Consider the following 20,906-nt stretch of genomic DNA (forward strand, 5'->3'; position numbering starts at 1 on the left):
GCTTTCTTAGCCCAAACAGCTGCCCTGTGGTCTGAGAGATGTATGCATTGTCCCCTAAGCTGTGTTTAGCAGGACTCATAGAACACACAGGTCAGCGGGTTGGATCATCCCTGTAATCGGACTCTTCTATTTTCTGTAAGACTCCTTGCCACACATCACTTGCTTGAGAAACAGTGATAAAGATGTTTGATTATCCTCAAGCATTAATAAAGGTGAGTGCAAAAAGGAGCGATGGGTCTTCGTCTTTGAGTGTGGACCGCCTTGCCTTTGCCTCTCTTTCACCGTACAGTCTGAAATCATCCTTTGTCCATTGATACAGGGAGCTGGCCATCCATTCCCAGCATCTCTGCTCAGGGAAGCTTTGCAGGGAGTCTGGCCCCCAGCTTTTGGAAACTAGGAGGAGAAGATGTGCTCTTGAATCGCCATACTGTACGTGAGTCTGAGTTGAGATCTAGAGAAGTTTATTGTCCATGTTCCCAGGAAGAACCGTTAGCATTTCAGGGTCAGCTGTCCATTGCGTTTGTGGTGGACAGTGAAGAACATTGTGTCATCCTCCTGGTGGTGTCTGTTGATGGCGGCTGGAGCCATGTCTTCAAGCATCATTCATACTCAGTGCCCATGGCCAACTTTTTACTGCTTTATTTTTAAAACACTTGAAGGGGGGCTGTCCCTTCCTCAGTGCACAGCAGATGCCACCTTGGTCATGTGCAAGAATCATGACCTGCTAAGGTGAGCTCTCTAAGGGGCCAGACAGCACAGGAAACCAGCGGCAAGGTGCTGTAGACTCGCGTGTTTTCTCACTACTGTGTAGCCAGCCACATCAAGATACCCCCAACCCTACCTAGTAGATGTCCTTCCTTTATGGATTTGTGGAACGTAGTGACCATCATCAAAGTACCCCAACCCTAGTAGACATCCTTCCTCCATGGATTTGTGGAACGTAGTGACCATCATCAAAGTACCCCAACCCTAGTAGACATCCTTCCTCCATGGATTTGTGGAAGGTAGCAAACCACACCAAAGTACACCCAACTGTAGTAGATGTCTTTCCTCTATGGATTTATGGAAGGTAGCAACCCACATCAAAGCACGTCCAACCCTTGAAGACGTCCTTCCTCTATGGATTTGTGGGAGGTAATGACCATCATCAAAGTATGCCCAACAGTAGTAGTCGTCTTTCCTCATGGATTTGTGGAAGGTAACAACCAACTCCAAAGTATGCCCAAGCCTAGTAGATGTCCTTCCTCCATGGATCTGTGGAAGGTAACAACCCACATCAAAGCATATCCAACCCTTGTAGATGTCCTTCCTCCATGGATTTGTGGAAGGTAGCAACCCACCCTCCACTTCTTCCCAGCTTACAGAAACATTTTATAAAGATAAATCTCTACAGGAAGGCTGCTTTAAATATTTAATTAGTTCTCTGAACAAACAGGAGAATCTGCGACTCAGAAGGAAAATAAAAAGGAAAGCTGATTCTTCATTCAGTAACTTCCTTCGTAAATATTTTCCCAGGGGCAGAGAATGTTCCCTTTTATATTAAAAATATAAAGAAACTCTCGACTTCTCATTAGCCTCCAGAAATATGGTCATGATTTCCATTATATTAAAAACACAAACTTTGAAGAGACGCATCCAGGGAGGCAGGAGACAGAACCGTGGTTTAGCTTGCTTCTGGCTGGGACAGCTGGCTGTTGATTGAATTTTATTTTTAAAGTATTCAAGTAATATATTAAGTAAGTGGTGAAATTCAGATTCAGCCCTGGCTCCGGGCGGTTGAGTGTTTGGGGTGGTTGTGTAGTCTACCAGGGAAGAACCCAGTTAAATGCAGCGCCTGTCCCAGGGGTGATTCACACCCAGGGGCGACTCACACCCAGGGGCTTCAGGGAACATCCTCATTCTATTCATCTGGAAGGAGATTCTGGCTCTGACCCTTCTAGGATAAGCAGATGGGAAAACACTGGGTAACAAAGACCACATGCTTAGTGAAGTGACATAAGGTTGTCCTTGCAAGTCAATGCTCTTGAGGCCTCCTCTCCTTGACCACAGGGACTGTCTTCTGCCCTCTGGTTCTTGTGCTCTGGTACACTTTGCCCTGCCCTGTGGTCTCTCATCAAAAGAGATAAGTTCCCTCTTCCTCATTTGTGTTTCAGACCCTCTTTCTTTTTCCTGACAGCCACCTGCTGGGGAACCTCATGAGATCTGCTCTCAGAAAATGTGTCAGAATCCCACCTGTGTTATTTGTGGTCAGTAAGTTAATAAATATCGGTAGATGTTTGGGTACGTGGATGATAGTCGATAAATAGGTAGATAGATAGGTAGGTAGCTAGAGACATATAATGGATAGATAGATGACAGAAAGATGGTGGATAATGAGTAGATTATAGATAGGATGGATGGAGAGAGAGATAATGGATGGAGAGTTAAATAGATGATAGGTAAATGGATGGATGGATGGATACATTGATGGAAAGTTGATAGGTGATTGATAATAAATGGATAGATGGAGATAGATGGGTAGGTGGTAGGTGAATGGACAGAGAGTTGATAGATAAAGGGTTAGATGGATGGACACATGGATGAATGGATGGATGATAGACAACGGACAGATGGATGATAGAAAAATTTTATGGAATCCTCCCCAAGTGCACTGAGATCATCCCAGCCATGTCCCTTCTCAGATGCCCCAAAAGTCCAGGAGGTTAAACAAAGCTGTTCAGAATCATTGGGTCAGAATCCATGGTCCACTGGGAGGGGTGATGTTCTGGTCAAGTCATTCAGGTACATGAGGACCCTGAGCAAACCACTGGGAGGGGTGATATTCTGGTCAAGTCATTCAGGTACATGAAGACCCTGAGAAGACAACTCTGACCATTGTCCCCACCACCAACTTGTTAGGCTTCCTTGGGTTTGCTGTCCTTCTCACGGATGTGTTAGACTCTGGTGGCTCGTTATGAAAGCTGAGTGCCCCCCTTTTCTGGATGCAACGTTTCCCCTCCGTTATCCATGTGTAGCACTATGGATGCAGGGTCCTGGAGGTATGGCCCTAAAAAGGAAAGACTTCCTTGCACCCTGACATTAACCAATATTTCATCCTTATAAGTCCCAAAGCCAGTCTGCTCAGGACACCCATTATAATCAGAGTTTCCTTCCCAAATTTCACTTGTCCCATCCCTGGGGATTTGGAGAAGATGCTGCACCCAAGAACAAATACATCCATGTCCCAGAGCAGGGACTGGCCCCAGCTTTGGTGTTCTTCAAGCTCTCCAGGTGATTTCATCAAAACCAGGCAGGGTTGGGAGGGACCGTGGTCCAAACGCATAGAAACCTGCAAAATTTCCTTGACGACATATTTGTGTTATTGTAAGACCTTCTTTCCCATCAGCTGGAGAAGGCATTTTTTTGCCCCTTAGCATCCTTAGCTGAAATGAAAACCCTCCCACTGTAGTCTTTTGCAAAAAGTTAAAGCAAATATTCCCATCTCTGAGCTGGTCTCATTTTGGAGAGATGAGAGGTCATGGCAGATACAATGTTAGAAGCATGCTCTGGGGAATTTGAGGATGGAGGACGTGGTGAGCTTAAGGGGAGCACACTAGGAATGGTTTCCATGACGTGGTCCCTCATGGGTTGAAGGGAAGGGTCCCATGGCATTACTGCATATGTTCACCTTGTCCCAACACACCATGATGTTCTATCTCATTTCTCTGTAAGCTGTAAGTCCCCTGTTGTCGGTATATCATCACGTCCAAAAGACGTCGTGCTGTAAGTCCAACTTAGAGGAGCCATGCACCTTCCCTGCTGCTCCTTATGGAGCTTGGAGGCTCACATCAGGGCTCAACAGGCAGGGAAGTCGATTCCTAACAGAACCAAAATGAAAAACCACACCTTGCTTGCCCCAGGAGTCCCGCCTATTGTAAGGAGCCAGCGATGCATACAGCTGGAAATCAGCTGCTGTGATTGCCGGGCAGGGCTTAACTTTTTGGCTCCCAGACCAGGGCTGGGTTCCGTGACCTCAACCGTTCTTACAAACCCAACAGAGGTTCTGCAGATTTCTGTCAGCTTGCGTTAAGGTCCCTCCTAGCCCTGCTTGAATGCTTAAAATGACGGGAGTGTGTGATCTCGCATTTCTGGGGGCCGGAAGAAGGGACTGGGCTTTAGTAGGTCAGAATAAGTTGTTGGCATGGCAACTGCTGGTGAAGAAGCCATTGTGTGCCTTCCGCAGCGTCCAGAAGCCACTTGTCTTCCTTGGAGGGTGGACCCTTCTTCCATCTTCAAAATGCATTGAGGCGACTGAGGAGAGGAGTGAGAGCCTCCAACCCAAGCAAAGGCAGCGTCCACCTAGGAAGGGAAAGCTATGCCCTGTATCCGCAGTAGGATCATGACGGAGAAGTCCTCCTTGGGATGCTGGGTGCCAGCAGCATCTCTGGCTTCCTTCCGTGGGCAAATCTTGGGGTTATTTCTCCAGCCACCACCCTTTTTGGGTTGTCCTGGTCATCTGCAGTGAGCAGAGACTGCTTTCGTGATGGGACAAATGACTGTTGCACTTCAAGGGTCCGGGGAAGGGTGTCACCAAGAGGCATGTGAGCAGATGTGTGAGAGCTCAAGCCAGAAGGACAGAGACGGGCATCTGGGGGCAGAACCGAGCTCCCAGGGAGCACACGAGGGGCAAGACAATCAGAATGGAAGACAAGGATGGCCCCTGGGGACAACCGAAGGGGCATTTTCAGGATTGAGCACTGGCTGTGTCTTCTCTCTGCTCACCTTGACCCCACTGCATGGGACACTCTAGAAGGGCATTATTCAGTCTGCTACAGCCCTGTGAAGGGGTGTGTTTTCTCCCACCCCCTTAATTAGGTTGAACAAGGTCCTGTTTGTGTCAACATTACTATTTCTATCATTATTATTATTTCATTATTCTGCCTACCGCAGGTGTCTGGAACTCTGCCTGCTGAATTTTGCAAATCACCTCTGCGGCTTTCCTGATGATATCTGCTCTGATTCAGGGTTCAGGACCTCCCAGAATGGGATCCCAAAGGCTTAGGGATCACATAGGTGTGACAGGTGCCCGTGAAGGATATGTGACCTGAAGAGGTCTTGCGGTTGCACAGAGAGGTGACCCAGGTGAGTTCCTTGAGGAGGGAACCTGGTTTCAGCATTGGCAAAAGGAGCAGAAATAACCTGGGGTGTGGAGACCGGCCAAGAGCTATAGTTGGATGTTTGTCCACTGCCTTCTTTGCCATGAAAGTGTTATGCCAAGACCTGTCGGTGTGAATGTCGGGAGCATTCCTCACGGACCAGGAAATCATACAAGATCTCAAACGGCCTCACAAGGTCTGTAGTGGTGAATGGTATGAGCCAAGGCTACTGAGAAATTCATCCGGTTTAAGACTTTTGGAGTGTGATGTTTATCAGACAGAGACATGGACAAAGTGAGGGTATAGCTTGTTACTCTCAATGCAAGAAGCTCACGGTTTTCTCCAATAGCATGATTTTTTTTTTTAATTTTTGAAGGCAGAAGCTGGATTCAATACTAAGAGTTTTCCTTGTCATTTCCAAAGTCTGTGCTTGCAGTCAGGATATCCTGATGGTGATCCAGCCTCAGTTTACCTTCCTAGTAACCCTGCACAGACCTCACACCCTCTAAGCTCCCTTTCTTGGATGACTGGATTCTGCTTGGTGCAGTCTAAAGACTTCCCACCTTCTGTTCTCCTAGGTCTGTAATGAAGGAGACAGACTTCCCAGCCTCTCTGTTGTGTTGGGGAACAGCCCATCCCAGGTGCGAAGTGAGCTGTCCTCCTGTCATATGCACCTCTAGCTGGTCTGCTTTGGACTGTCATGCTTTCTCAATTGCAATGTAGAATAAGTAGCAATAAGCAAGTGAATGGATGGAATGGTGGTGGATGGATGGATGGATGGATGGATGGATGGATGGATGTTTGGATGGTTGGATGGACGGATGGATGGATGGATGGATGGATGGATGGATGGATAGGTGAACAGATGGATGAATGAGTGGCTTAGTGGATAGATGGCTAGGTATATGGATGGATGGATGGATGGATGGATGGATGGATGGATGATGTTTGAGTGGTTGGATGTTTGAACGGATGATGTTTGAGTGGTTGGATGTTTGAACGGATGGCTGGGTAAGTAGACAGATGGTTGGATGGATGCATGGACGCATCGATGGATACATAGAGAAAGAAAGGCACGTTCTTGAAAATGACAATTAGGACTTCCTCGTTGGGTCAGAATGGGAGAATTACATCCCCAGCCCTAGGAGTCAGGGTGCACCCTCCTCCCACTGTCCTCATGTCCAGAGAAAATCCCAGTGCAGATGTAGGGTAGTCCTAGGCATTGAGCCCAGTTGCCTCTTCCACACGGTGACCTTTACCAAATCTTTGAACTGTCCTGGGTCTCTCTTCTCTCCTTTGTCAACCAGCAGATTCTGGGCTTCTTCTTCTCTGGAATATGTGGTCCCCCAGCACCCAGCTGGGCAATCCAAACCTTTCAGGGCCATGTTGGAAACCCTAGAATGGGTTCAGGTTCTTCTGGTGGGGCCATTTGTGGGAACCCCTGCTCCACAGATGCCTTCTCTCACCGTTCTGTCTTATCCTTTGAGCCCAGTGAGCCATGCCCTCGTCAGCTGCAGCAGCTCCCTGACACAAGGGTCCCTTGTTTGGGGCTTGATGAGTAGGCAGTCTTCTGAGTGGGAACCCAGCTAGGCATAAAGGACTGTAGGGCATTTTCTTCAAGAGTCATGCAAATTCTTGGTCTTTTACGTCCTGTCTGCAAACACATTCACAGACGCCTTCCTACTTATTGGGCACACGGCTTCTTGACCTTTCTACAGCCACAGTGGGAAGGCTGTGTATGCTGCCTACAGGATGGCAAGAGACATGCCCCCCTTGAAAGGAAGGGTCAGGGGCTTTGGTGTCTCCTAGAAGCCAGACAGTTGGTGCTTGGTCCCACAGACAGCTGATTCATGGACTGACTGGCAGGGAAGCGGGGCTGGTATCCAAGACAGTAAAGATGAGGATCGCTGGGGACTGACGGCCATCTTCCTGCCTCAGTAGATGGCATTTTCATGGCCTGGCTCTCCTGGAGCACTCTGGTTCTTTTCCCCTTTCTGGCAGGCAACGGGGTTGTCTTTGCCTCCAGCTGATCTCTAGGACATCACCGTACCTCACCCTGACAAAGACAGTACACGGGCCAGGAGACTCAGCAAGTTTGGACATCAGTGTGTTCATTTCCCCAATAGTACCCGCCGTTAAAAGAAACATGTTAACAGTGGTAGAATCAATGGGCAATACGGATTTTCCTGCAGAGGTGGTCGCAGAAATCATGTCCTCACTACCGGAGTTGTCTGCTCGTCTGTGTTATAATTTCAGCTGCCACGGATGCACCATCTAACGCTTTTCCACCATTAGGTGATAGTGCAATGTTTTGAGTCATCATAGTATGACCGATAAAGAAAATAGAAAGGAAAGCTGAATTTTGTTTTCTACCCCCGAAGATGCATAGGACCAGAGTTCTGAACAAGTTTAAAGACTTTAATGTGTCCCTAGGGTGGCGCTGATGGGTAGAGAAGAGAAAAGTAAGAATCGTAGGTGATGCTTTGGAGAAGATGCTTTGGAGAACCATCCTGCAGTCCTGGTGGGCAGAAGATGCTTTGGAGAACCATCCTGCAGTCCTGGTGGGCAGAAGATGCTTTGGAGAACCATCCTGCAGTCCCGGTGGGCAGGTCTCACGGTGCAGTGCTGTGGCAAACAGAATGACCCTATGACTCTTATGATCCCACCACCCCAGTAGTAGTGCATGTGTTAACTCAAAGGAACAAGAAACAGTGTTCACACAAATACCTGTATGTACATGTTCATAGCACTGCTCATCCCAAAGGTGGAAACAATGGAGGTGTCCATGAGTGGATGGATGCATGAGCTAAAATGAGTTATTCCCCCTACAAAGGAATATTACTCATCCATAAGGAGGAACAGAGCTCTGACCCCTGCTACTATGTGGATAGACCTTGAGAACATGATGCCCAGGGAGGGAAACAGACACACAAAAGCACACAAAAGCACACATTGTTTATATGACTGTTGTTTATATGATCCATGCAAGACAGGTGAGTCCTCAGATAGAAAGTAGATTAGTGGTTCCCAGCGGCTTCCATAGGAGATGGGGAGGAACTGCTCACAGAGACAGGGTCTCTGTTTGGTGGGATGAGAATGTTCTGGAAGCAGATAGAGGGAGGGTTGTGTGATTTGGTGAGTGTGCTAAACAGCCCTCAGTTGTGCAGTTGAAAAGGGAAAATTTCACGTTTTGGCAATTTTACCCCAATAAAGAATGGATCCTAACACCTGGACATGTCCACTTAGAAGTCAGGTCCATGGTGAATCCACCCTTCGCTAATTCCATGAAGCCATGCTCATAATCCACCACACACCTAGTAAAAGCCATTTTCTTGTAGGACATTGACCCACAAGACCCACAAATAAAGGCTATTGGCTTGTGGGACATCAACCTTCTTTGTCTAGAAGCTGCTGGCTTCTAGATGGTTCTGAAGCACTGTGGGCTTTGGGGATGGATGGCCCAGCTCTGTTGTCCCCCCAGGTGGAGGCTGCCTGCCACCCATGTTGTAAGGGAGCCACTCAAGGGTACAATGTTGTGTGGGAGTGTTCATCATGAATTTCAGCTGGCACTCTCTAGGTGGAACATTCTGGGGGTGGTCCCAACTTCTCAGCCCAGGTCAGAAGCAGGGGTCTACCTCCTGTGTCTGGGGTGGAGCCCTGCACACCTGCAGAAAAATCCTGCAGGGACGGGACATGACTAAGAGCCTCTACTGCAGACGCTCACAGTGATTCCCTTTGCATAATGACTTTGGTCATGGTGGGCGACCTGAGCAGGAGGGGGACAGAGTGAACACGGATAACAGAGCAAGGGTCAGGGACCAGACCCACCTCCCAGAGGAGGACTCCAAAGCTCTCAGGCATCTGGTTTCTGTTCCCTCTTTGGGGGACAGGAGAGTGGGAAGGTGTCAGTGGACAGGATCCTCGCAAAATGGCAGGACCCGGTGCACGGCTACGGAAAATCACCGAGGGCCATGTTCGTCAACTCGTTCATAGCCTCGTGTGGTTGGGGGACCACAAAGCCACCTGCTGGGCCAGACACCTGGTTGGCAAAATCTTGGCATCAGGGCCAAGGGGAGCTCATGTCAGTGCTAAGTTAGAAGGTAGGTGCAGGTGGCCGGCTTGGGACACCCAACCAGTTGGGGTCTCTCCATGGTCTCTCCATGCAAGCAGCTCAGCTGAGGTCTTTCAGCAGTGGTGCTTCCTTGGACAACCTTCCAGGTCTGCGCTCAACTTTTTCGGTCCATCTGTGCCTGCGTGGTTTGCAGAACCCACTTCCCCTCTGGAGACACAAGCCCTCATTCATACTGAGGACAAAGGCAAGCCAACGTGACGGCTTGTCCTCTTTGCACACGCAACTCTGGTCTGACGTGAGCCTAGCATGCACAGGCGGCCAGCAGGACTGGCCCGTCCACTGGCGATAGGCAGGAGCAGGAAGGTCAAACTCATTGTCTACATTCCAGGGAGGTAACACTGCCATCCTGAATGTTTGGACTCATGCAGACGCCCTGTTCCTCTGCACATTCAGACCCTGATCACCTGAGTTCTTCAGTTTGACCTTCTGGACGTTGCTTCTTTAGGTCTGGTCCCAGGGCCAGTAGCCTCAGCATCTCCCTGGGACCTGCTGGAGATGCCACATCTTCACATCCCTCATGGACTATGTTGGCTTCTGCATGTAACCACGCTGTCCCCAGGAATCACTGAACCCATGAAAGCTGGCTGCCCCGTGATGGGTTCTGACCACCCACACGGTGGTGTCTGAGTTTCTTCAGGTTTGAGATGTTGGAAGGTGTGAAGACTCAGAGAGCCTTTCCGTCTGGATCGCGTCTGGTCTCTTGGAGGACGGTGCCCTCAGGAGTGACTGACCCTGACCACACGCGAGGCAGCAGGGCCAAGGCGGACCAGGAGACATCCAGGGGTCTCCACCGCTGTGGCTAGCTCAGGCTTACACACACAGCACGTGGCTTCTCTTTGCTCCGAGAGTCTCAAAATTTCTACTTCTTCAAAAATCTGCATTATGAAGGAAATACCTGTTTGAGTTCCCGTTTCTGAATGTTTTTTACCAAACCTGCAGTCTCATGGCTCAGCACCTCCGTCTTTGCGGTTGCAGAAGCCCGTCCCACAGCAAAACAGAGTAATATCTCCATGGAGCAGGCGGAAACAAAAGCAGCAGAAACCCCAGCCAGCAAAAACCCGAGAGCAGGGCCGAGTGGGCGGCTTGGAGGGGGCCCAGCGGGGACATTTTCGGGGCGGGGTTGCTCCTGCTTCGGGAGGTCACTCCCCTGCCTGATGTCTGTGTTTTTGCAGAGGGGCCAACCAGTAAAAACCCCACAAGGCTGCCTCACTGGTCGCACCTCCCACCCGGCTGCCCTGGGGAGGCGGTGGATGCTTTTCCCGCTATCAACAAAGAAGGCATCCTCCGTGCCCCCTCGAGGTTCCAGGAGGAAGAGAAAGGGTTTTGCTTGGAGAGTCGCTCCCGGATTCGACGACTCCAAGAAGGACTTTCTTGTTGTGGGATGTTTGCTTGGGCTTTGTGGGAGGGCGCGGGGAGGCAAAGAGAGGGACACGGGAAGGGGAATGGGGTGCGCCGTAGGGAGGGCGTGCTCTCCGGGGGCGCGGGGGCGCGCCCTGTGAGTCATCTCGGGCAGCCTGGCCAGCGAAGGGAAGGAAATGGGGGCGGGGAGCAGGGTGAGTTGGCCGGGCGGACCTGTCCTCCGGGGCCCCTCAGCGAGAACGGAGGACTATTTTGGGTGGGGGTCCCCTCAGAGCAGACCCTGGGATCTGGCCTCCAGGGAGGCCATCCTGTGAGTTGGGGACTGGCCCATGGAGAGCACTGTAGGATGAATTATACATTGGAGGTCATCACACCCTCCTCTGGGCTGCCCCTAGAGCAGGTGACCCGATCCTGGGGTCCAGGAACACCTCCCTCCCTGGGGACAGTCTCAGGTCCGGTCAGCAGACCAGCTGGACCTCACAGAGCTTGGAAACGTGGGAAGTATCCACGGGGACTGGACCTTCCAGACGGACGGTAGCAGCTGGTTGGGCAGAACGCACCGGGGAGGGGGCTCCGTCCTACGAGACCACCGTCTTGAAACTGCAGACACCCATGCCCTGTCCGGCTTGTCACCTGTGCTGATAAACCACCAGCTGTATAGACAGAGGACGGCCCACGGCCTCCTTCTCTTCCTCGGCTCCCAATCATCTGCCAGAGCAGCTCCCGGAGCTCTGGAAGCACGTTACTTCCCAGATCACGGTGGACGAGAACAGGATGTAACTCAGGAACTCGGGATGGTGAGATGTACAGGACCAGGTGGGGGGAAGGGCGTACCTCTCTCCCCAAACCCCCTCCTGCCCGCCAACTGGCTGCTTTCTGAACCCCCTGTCCCTGCAGAGTGATGACGGATGAAATCACTGGCCATGGGAGATGGATCCAGCCGTCGACCGGTCCGGGAACGGGGCTGAGACTTGCAACCCTCCCGTCACAGGGCAGCCTGTTCCCATCCCGACGGGGGTTGCCCCAAAGTCCCCTCATTCACCCAGCAAAGGACCCTTCTGACTGTCGCTGTTTAGGGCCGTGGAGGGTTCTGGGAACTCCGGAGCAAGGCAGGAGGGAGGAGGCGCACACTGTATGCACTTACCGACGTGCGTACAAGTTGGTGTCCTGGCTTGACACGGGAGCAGCGGGCTGCTGCTTCTCTTCCTTGCAAAGATTCCGTACACGCCAGGCCCTTTGTCTGCAGGTCAGCAGGCAGGAGGGAGAAATGGGGTCGAGCGTATAGGGAGCGGTGCAGCTTGCAACGGGAACGACTAGGCTGTGCAGACAACATTGCACGGACTCAGTAAAGCCGGGGCCGGCCCAGAAACAGGTGTGGCCGAGGTCCTCGCACACCGTAGCTTGCAGACCCCAACGTTCCACTTGCATGGCCATAGCTTCCCATCCCTGGGCCATATTGTGTGGATCCGCTGCGGGTCTGAGTCCTGCCCGTGAGCTGAGGGCACCTCACCAGCCCTTGGTGCCTCCGACAGCCCCGAAATATCCTTTGAGGGGATAACGAGGATTTGTTCTGCAAACTCGGTCCAAATTCTGTTGTTGCTTGCGACCGAGGAGGGTGGTGGGCGCGTTCCTGGACGGTGCTGCTGGCCCTCCCCTGCCGCCCCCACTGCCCTGCAGAAAAGGATCCGCGATGGGAAGAAACCTATGTGGGCACCCAAGGGAGGTCCTTCTCCACTTGCACTTGGCGTCCCTTTCCCGGGATCCCAGGTTGGGGCTTGGGGTGGGAAGGGGGCGTCTCCAGACTGTGGACATTTGTTCTGTCCAACAGCTGGCAAGCGGAGGTCTGATGTTGAGGGATCCAGGGGGGGTCTGGATGCTCTCCGGCTGCTCTCGAGCTAGATATGTCCACACCGCACTCTCTGCTCCATGCACGGGGACTTAGACGCACCTGCTGCCCACGAACTTTACCCCTCGGTCAGGGCTCTGCACCGAAAACAGCATCAGAACAACGTTTAACTGCATCCAAGAGGTCCTGGATTATACGAGTCGGCTCCCGTGATGATGGAGACAGACCAGCGCCACCGCCGGCACCTGGAAAGCTGGAAAATCAGGAAAGCCGGTGGTGTTCTTTGTTGTGAGTCCAAAGTCCTGAACATTGGGGCTCCAGGTGTGAGATTGGGGCAAGATACAGGTGTCCGCTGCAGCAGAGAGAGAGGGCAAATCCCTGTTCCTCCACCTTGTTTGGGTCTCTCCTGGCCCTCACCAGATTAGGTGAGGCCCACCCAGGCCAAAGTGGGCCATGTGGTTTAATCAGTGCAGGATCCAGCAATCACGGGATCCCCAAGCCCAGTGCTGCAGCATAGTGAGATGACAAATCCCTGTTCCTTCACCATGTGTGGGTCTATACTGGCCATCGACGGATTAGGTGAGGCCCACCCACACCATGGTGGGCCACGTGGTTTAATCAGCACGGGATCCAGTGATGACAGGATCCGCAAGGCCGGTGCTACAGCACAGAGAGACAGCAAACCCCTATTCCTTCAACGTGTTTGGGTCTATTCTGGCCCTCAACGGATTAGGTGAGGCTCACTCACGCCAAGGTGGGCCATGCGGTTTAATCAGCACAGAATCCAGCAATGACGGAATCCCAAAGCCCAGGCCTGCTGCACAGAAAAATGGCAAATCCTTGTTCATGCACCGTGTTTGGGTCTATCCTGGTCCTCACCGGGTTAGCTGAGGCCCTCCCATGCCAAGGTGGGCCATGTGGTTTAATCAGCTTATGATCCGGCGATGTTGGGATCCCCCAGCCCAGTGCTGCAGCACACAGAGATGGCAAATCCTGTTCCTCTACCGTGTTTGGGTCTATCCTGGCTCTTGCCAGATTAGGTGAGGCCCACCCACGCCAAGGGGGCCATGTGGTTTAAGCAGTGCACGACCAGCTATGACAGGATCCTCAAGCCTGGTCCTGCAGCACAGAGAGATGGAAAATCCCTGTTCCTACACAGTGTTTGGGTCTATCCTGGTCCTTGACAGATAAGGTGAGGCCCACCCACACCTAGGTGGGCCAGGTGGTTTAATCAGCACAGGATACAGGATAACGGGATCCCCACGCCTGGTGCTACAGCACAGAAAGATGGCAAATCCCTATTCACCTACCATGTTAAGGTCTATCCTGGCCCTCGACGGATTAGGTGAGGCCCACCCACGCCAGCTGGGCCATGTGGTTTAATCAGCTCATGATGCGGTGATGACGGGATCCACAAGCCCAGTGCTGAGCACAGAGAGATGGCAAATCCCTGTTCCCCCACCGTGTTAAGGTCGATCCTGGCCCTCGACAGATTAGGTGAGGCCCACCCACACCAAGGTGGGCCATGCGGTTTAATCAGTGCAGAATCCAGCAATGATGGGGTCCCCAAGGCCAGTGCTGCAACACAGCGAGACGACAAATCCCTGTTGCTCCACCTTGTATGGGTCTATCCTGGCCCTTGCCGGATTAGGTGAGGCCCACCCACACCATGGTGGGCCCTGTGGTTCAATCAGCACAAGACTCAGGATAACGGGATCCCCACGCCTGGTGCTGCAGTACAGAGAGATAGCAAATCCCTGTTCCTCCACTGTGTTGGGGACTATCCTGGTCCTCGACGGATTGGGTGAGGCCCACCCACGCCAAGGTGGGCCAAGCGGTTTAATAAGCGCATGATCCAGCAATGATGGGATCCCCAAGCCTGGTGCTGCAGTAGAGTGAAATGGCAAATCCTTGTGCCTCCACCGAGTTTGAGTCTATCCTGGCCCTCGCCGGATTAGGTGAGGCCTACCGATGCCAAGGTGGGCCATGTTGTTTAATCAGCGCAGGATCCAGCGATGACGGAATCCCCTCGCCCAGTGCTGCAGTACAATGAAATGGCAAATCCCTTTCCCCCACGTCTTAGGGTCTATCCTGGCACTCGCCAGATTAAATGAGGCCCACCCACGCCAAGGTGGGCCATATGTTTTAATCAGCTCATGAGCCAGCGATGGGATCCCCAAGCCCAGTCCTGCTGCACAGAGATGGCAAATCACTGTTCCTCCACCGTGTTAGGGTCTATCCTGGCCCTCGCCATTTAGGTGAGGCCCACCCACCCCAAGGTGGTACATGTGGTTTAATCAGCTCATGATCCGGTGATGATGGGATCCACAAGCCCAGTGCTGAGCGCAGAAAGATGGCAAATCCCTGTTTCCCCACAGTGTTGAGGTCTATCCTGGCCCTCGACTGATTAGGTGAGGCCCACCCACAACAAGGTGGGCCATGCAGTTTAATCAATGCTGAATCCAGTGATGACAGGATCCCCAAGGCCAGTGCTGCAACACAGAGAGACGGCAAACCCCTGTTGCTCCACCGTGTATGGGTCTATCCTGGCCCTCGACACATTAGGTGAGACCCACCCACGCCAAGGTGGGCCATGTGGTTTAAGCAGTGCAGGACCAGCTATGACGGGATCCCCAAGCCTGGTCCTGCAGCACAGAGAGACGGCAAAACCCTGTTCCCCCACCGTGTTTTGGTCTATCCTGTCCCTCGCCGGATTAGGTGAGGTCCACCCCCGCCAAGGTGGGCCATGTGGTTTAATCAGCTCACTATCTTGTGATGACGGGATCCACAAGCCCGTCCTGCTGCACAGAGAGATGGCAAGTCCTTGTTCCTCCACCGTGTTTGGGTCTATCCTGGCCTTCTGCGGATTAGGTGAGGCCCACCCACACCATGGTGGGCCATGTGGTTTAATCAGCACAAGATCCAGCGATGTTAGGGTCTAGCCTGACCCTTGCCAGATTAGGTGAGGCCCACCTACACCAAGGTGTGCCATGTGGTTTAATGAGGCAGGATCCAGGATAATGGGATTCCCAAGCCCGGTGCTGAGCACAGAGAGACGGCAAACTCTTGTTGCTCCACCATATGGGTCTATCCTGGCCCTCGACGGATTAGGTGAGGCCCACCCCCGCCAAGGTGGGCCATGTGGTTTAATCAGCTCATGACCCAGTGATGACGGGATCCGCAAGCCTGTTCTGCTGCACAGAGAGATGGCAAATACTTGTTCCTCCACGTGTTTGGGTCTATCCTAGCCTTCTGCGGATTAGGTGAGGCCCACCCATGCCATGGAGGGTCATGTGGTTTAATCAGCTCAGGATCCAGCAATGATGGGATCCCCAAGCCTGGTGCTGCAGTACAGAGACATGGCAAATCCCCATTCCCCCACCGTGTTTGTGTCAATCCTGGCCCTCGCCGGATTAGTGGAGGCCCACCCACACGTAGGTGGGCCATGTGGTTTAATCAGCGCAGGATCCAGTTATGACGGGATCCCCAAGCCCAGTACTGCAGCACAGAGAGATGGCAAATCCCTGTTCCTTCACAGTGTTAGGGTCTATCCTGGCCCTCGACAGATTAGGAGAGGCCCACCATGCCGGTATGGTGGTTTTACAGCACAGGATCCAGGATAACGGGATCCCCAAGCCCAGTGCTGAGCACAGAGAGAGGGCAAACCCCTGTTCTTCCACCATGTTTGCATCTATCCCGGCCCTCGACGGATTAGGTGAGGCCCACCCACGCCAAGGTGGGCCATGTGGCTTGATCAGCTCATGATCCAGCGATGATGGGATCCTAAATCCCGGTGCTGCAGCACAGAGAGAGGGAAACCCCTGTCCCTCCACCGTGTTTATGATCTATCCTGACAGAATAGGTGAGTCCTGCCTGCACCAGGATGGGCCATGCGGTTTAAACAACACAGGATCCAGTGATGACAGATTCCCCAAGCCCAGTGCTCACCAGATTAAGTGAGGCCAACCACGCCAAGGTGGGCCATGTGGTTTAGTCAGCACAGGATCCAGCTATGACGGGATCCCCAAGCCTGGTCCTATAGCACAGAGAGATGGTAAATCCCTGTTCTTCCACCGCGTTAGGATCTATCCTGGCCCTTGCCGGATTAAGTGAGGCCCACCCCACCCACGCCAAGGCGGGCCATGTAGTTTAATCAGCACAGGATCCAGCGATGACGGGATCCCTAAGCCCAGTCCTGCAGCACAGAGAGACAGCAAATCCCTGTTCCTCCACCTTGTTTGGGTCTATCCTGGCCCTCACCAGATTAGGTGAGGCCCACCCAGGCCAAAGTGGATCACGTGGTTTAATCAGTGCAGGATCCAGCGATCACAGGATCCCCAAACCCCGTGCTGCAGTACAATGAAATGGCAAATCCCTGTTCCTCCACCGTGTTTGGGTCTATCCTGGCCCTCACCGGATTAGGTGAGGCCCACCTACGCCAAGGTGGGCCATGTGGTTTAATCAGTGCAGGATCCAGTGATGATAAAATCCCCAGGCCCGGTGCTGCAACACAGAGAGATGGCAAAACCCTGTTCCTCCACCCTGTTTGGGACTATCCGGCCCCTCGACGGATTAGGTGGGGCCCACCCACGCCAAGGTGGGCCATGTGCTTTAATCAGCTCATGATCCAGTGATGACGGGATCCACAAGCCCAGTGCTGAACAGAGAGAGATGGCAAATCCCTGTTGCCCCACCATGTTAAGGTCTACCCTGGCCCTCGACGGATTAGGTGAGGCCCACCCACACCAAGGTGGGCCATGTGGTTTAATAAGCACAGGATCCAGTGATGATGGGATTCCCAAGCCAGTGCTGCAGTAGAGTGAAATGGCAAATCCCTGTGCCTCCACCTAGTTCGGGTCTATTCTGGCTCTCGCCAGATTAGGTGAGGCCCACCGACACCAAGGTGGGCCATGTTGCTTAATCAGTGCAGGATCCAGCAATGACAGAATATCCTAGCCCGGTGCTGCAGTACAATAAAATGGCAAATCCCTTTTCCCCCACCGTGTTAGGATTAGGTGAGGCCCACCCAGGCCAAAGTGGGCCATGTGGTTCAATCAGCTCATGATCCGCTGATGTTAGGATCCCCAAGCCCAGTTCTGCAGTGCACAGAGACAGCAAATCCCTGTTCCTCCACCATGTTAGGGTCTATCCTGGCCCTTGCCGGATTAGGTGAGGCCCACCCACCCCAAAGTGGTCCCTGTGGTTTAATCAGCGCAGGATCCAGCGACGACGGAATCCCGAAGCTTGCTGCTGCAGTACAGTGAAATGGCAAATCCCTATTCCCCACCATGTTAGGGTCCTTCAGGACAATCACCAGATTAGGTAAGGCCCATCCACGCCAAGGTGAGCCATGTAGTTTAATGAGCACAGGATTCAGTGATGATGGGATCCCCAAGGCCGCTATTACAGCACACAGAGACGTCAAATCCTTGTTCGTCGTCCGTGTTTGGGTCTATCCTGGCCCTTGCCATTTAGGTGAGGCCTACCCAGACCAAGGTGGGCCATGTGGTTTAATAAGTGCAGGATCCAGGATGACGGGATCCCACGCCTGGTGCTGCAGCACAGAGAGATAGTAAATCCCTGTTCACCTACCATGTTAAGGTCTATCCTGGCCCTCGACGGATTAGGTGAGGCCCACCCACGCCAAGGTGGGCCATGTGGTTTAATCAGCTCATGATCCGGTGATGACGGGATCCACAAGCCCAGTGCCGAGTACAGAGAGATGGCAAATCCCTGTCCCCCCACCGTGTTAAGTCCTACCCTGGCCCTCGACAGATTAGGTGAGGCCACCTACGCCAAGGTGGGCCATGCGGTTTAATCAGCACAGAATCCAGCATGACAGGATCCCCCAGCCCGGTGCTACAGCACAGAGATGGCAAATCCCTGTGCCTCCACCATGTTTGGGTCTATCCTGGCCTTCTGCGGATTTGTGAGGACCACCCACACCATGGTGGGCCATGTGGTTTAGTAAGTGCAGGACCAGCTATGACGGGATCCTCAAGCCTGGTCCTGCAGGTCAGTGAAATGGCAAATCCCTATTCACCTACCATGTTAAGGTCTATCCAGGCCCTCGACGGATTAGGCCACATGCCAAGCTGGGCCAAGTGGTTTAATCAGCTCATGATCCAGTGATGACGGGATCCCCAAGCCCAGTGCTGAGCACAGAGAGAGGGCAAATCCCTGTTCCTCCACCGTGTTAAGGTCTATCATGGCCCTCGACAGATTAGGTGAGGCCCACCAACACAAAGGTGGGCGATGTGGTTTAATCAGCACAGGATCCAGCAATGACGGGGTCCCCAAGGCCAGTGCTGCAACACAGAGAGACGACAAATCCCTGTTGCTCCACCTTGTATGGGTCTATCCTGGCCTTCTGCGGATTAGGTGAGGCCCACCCACACCATGTTGGGCCATGTGGTTTAATCAGTGCAGGATCCAGCGATGGTAGGATTCCCAAGCCTGGTGCTGCAGTACAGTGAAAATGGCAAATCCTTTTTCCTCCACTATGTTTGGGTCTATCCTGGCCCTTGCCGGATTAGGTGAGGCCCACCCACACCACGGTGGGCCCTGTGGTTCAATTAGCACAGGACTCAGGATAACGGGATCCCCTCGCCTGGTGCTGCAGTACAGAGAGATAGCAAATCCCTGTTCCTCCACTGTGTTTGGGACTATCCTGGTCCTCGACGGATTAGGTGAGGCCCACCCACGCCAAGGTGGTCCATGCGGTTTAATAAGCGCATGATCCAGCAATGATGGGATCCCCAAGCCTAGTGCTGCAGTAGAGTGAAATGGCAAATCCCTGTGCCTCCACCGAGTTTGAGTCTATCCTTGCCCTCGCCGGATTAGGTGAGGCCCACCCACGCCAAGGTGGGCCATGTGTTTAATCAGCTCATGATCCGGCGATGGGATCCCCAAGCCCAGTTCTGCAGCGCACAGAGACGGCAAATCCCTGTTCCTCCACCGTATTAGGGTCTATCCTGCCCTTGCAGGATTAGGTGAGGCCCACCGACCCCAAGGTGGTCCATTTGGTTTAATCAGCACAAGATCCAACGATGACGGAATCCCCAAGGCCGGTGCTGCAGTACAATGAAATGGCAAATCCCTATGCCCCCACCGTGTTAGGGTCTATCAGGGCCTTCACCGAATTAGGTGAGGCCCATCCAAGCCAAGGTGGGTCATGTGGTTTAATGAGAGCAGGATCCAGTGATGACGGGATCCCCAAGGCTCCTACTGCAGCACACAGAGACAGCAAGTCCATGTTCCTTTTCCGTGTTTGAGTCTATCCTGGCCCTCGCCATTTAGGTGGGGCCCATGTGGTTTAATCAGCTCATGATGCGGTGATGACGGGATCCACAAGCCCAGTGCTGAGCACAGAGAGATGGCAAATCCCTGTTGCCCCACCGTGTTAAGGTTGATCCTGGCCCTCGACTGATTAGGTGAGGCCCACCCACGCCAAGGTGGGCCATGTGGTTTAAGCAGTGCAGGACCAGCTATGACGGGATCCCCAAGCCTGGTCCTGCAGCACTGAGAGACGGCAAAACCCTGTTCATCCACTGTGTTTTGGTCTATCCTGTCCCTCGCTGGATTTGGTGAGGCCCACCCCCACCAAGATGGGCCATGTGGTTTAATCAGCTCATGATCCGGTGATGACGGGATCCACAAGCCCAGTGTTGAGTACAGAGAGATGGCAAATCCCTGTGTCCCCACCATGTTAAGGTCTATCCTGGCCCTCTACGGATTAGGTGAGGCCCACCCGGTCCAAAGTGGACCATGTGGTTTAATCAGTGCAGGATCCAGCAATCACGGGATCCCCAAACCTGGTGCTGCAGTACAATTAAATGGCAAATCCCTGTTCCTCCACCGTGTTTGGGTCTATCATGGCCCTCCCCAGATTAGGTGGGGCCCACCTACGCCAAGGTGAGACATGTGCTTTAATCAGTGCAGGATCCAGTGAGGACAGAATCCCCAGGCCCAGTGCTGCAACACAGAGAGATGGCAAAACCCTGTTCCTCCACCGTGTTTGGGTCTATCCGGCCCCTCAACAGATTAGGTGGGGCCCACCCACACCAAGGTGGGCCATGTGCTTTAATCAGCTCATGATCCGGTGATGACGGGATCCACAAGCCCAGTGCTGAACAGAGAGAGATGGCAAATCCCTGTTGCCGCACCATGTTAAGGTCTACCCTGGCCCTCGACAGATTAGGTGAGGCCCACCCACACCAAGGTCGGCCATGTGGTTTAATCAGCTCATGATCCGGTGATGACAGGATCCACAAGTCCAGTGCTGAGCACAGAGAGATGGCAAATCCGTGTTCCTCCACAGGGTCTTGGTCTAGTCTGGCCCTTGCCTGATTAAGTGAGGCCCACCCATGCCAAGGTGGGCCATGTGGTTTAATCAGCGCACGATCCAGTTATGGCGGGATTCCCAAGCCCGGTC

The sequence above is a fragment of the Mustela putorius genome, unplaced genomic scaffold (assembly GCF_011764305.1).
Source record: "Mustela putorius furo isolate JIRA1106 unplaced genomic scaffold, ASM1176430v1.1 tig00003836_pilon_pilon_pilon, whole genome shotgun sequence".
Lineage (NCBI taxonomy): Eukaryota > Metazoa > Chordata > Mammalia > Carnivora > Mustelidae > Mustela > Mustela putorius.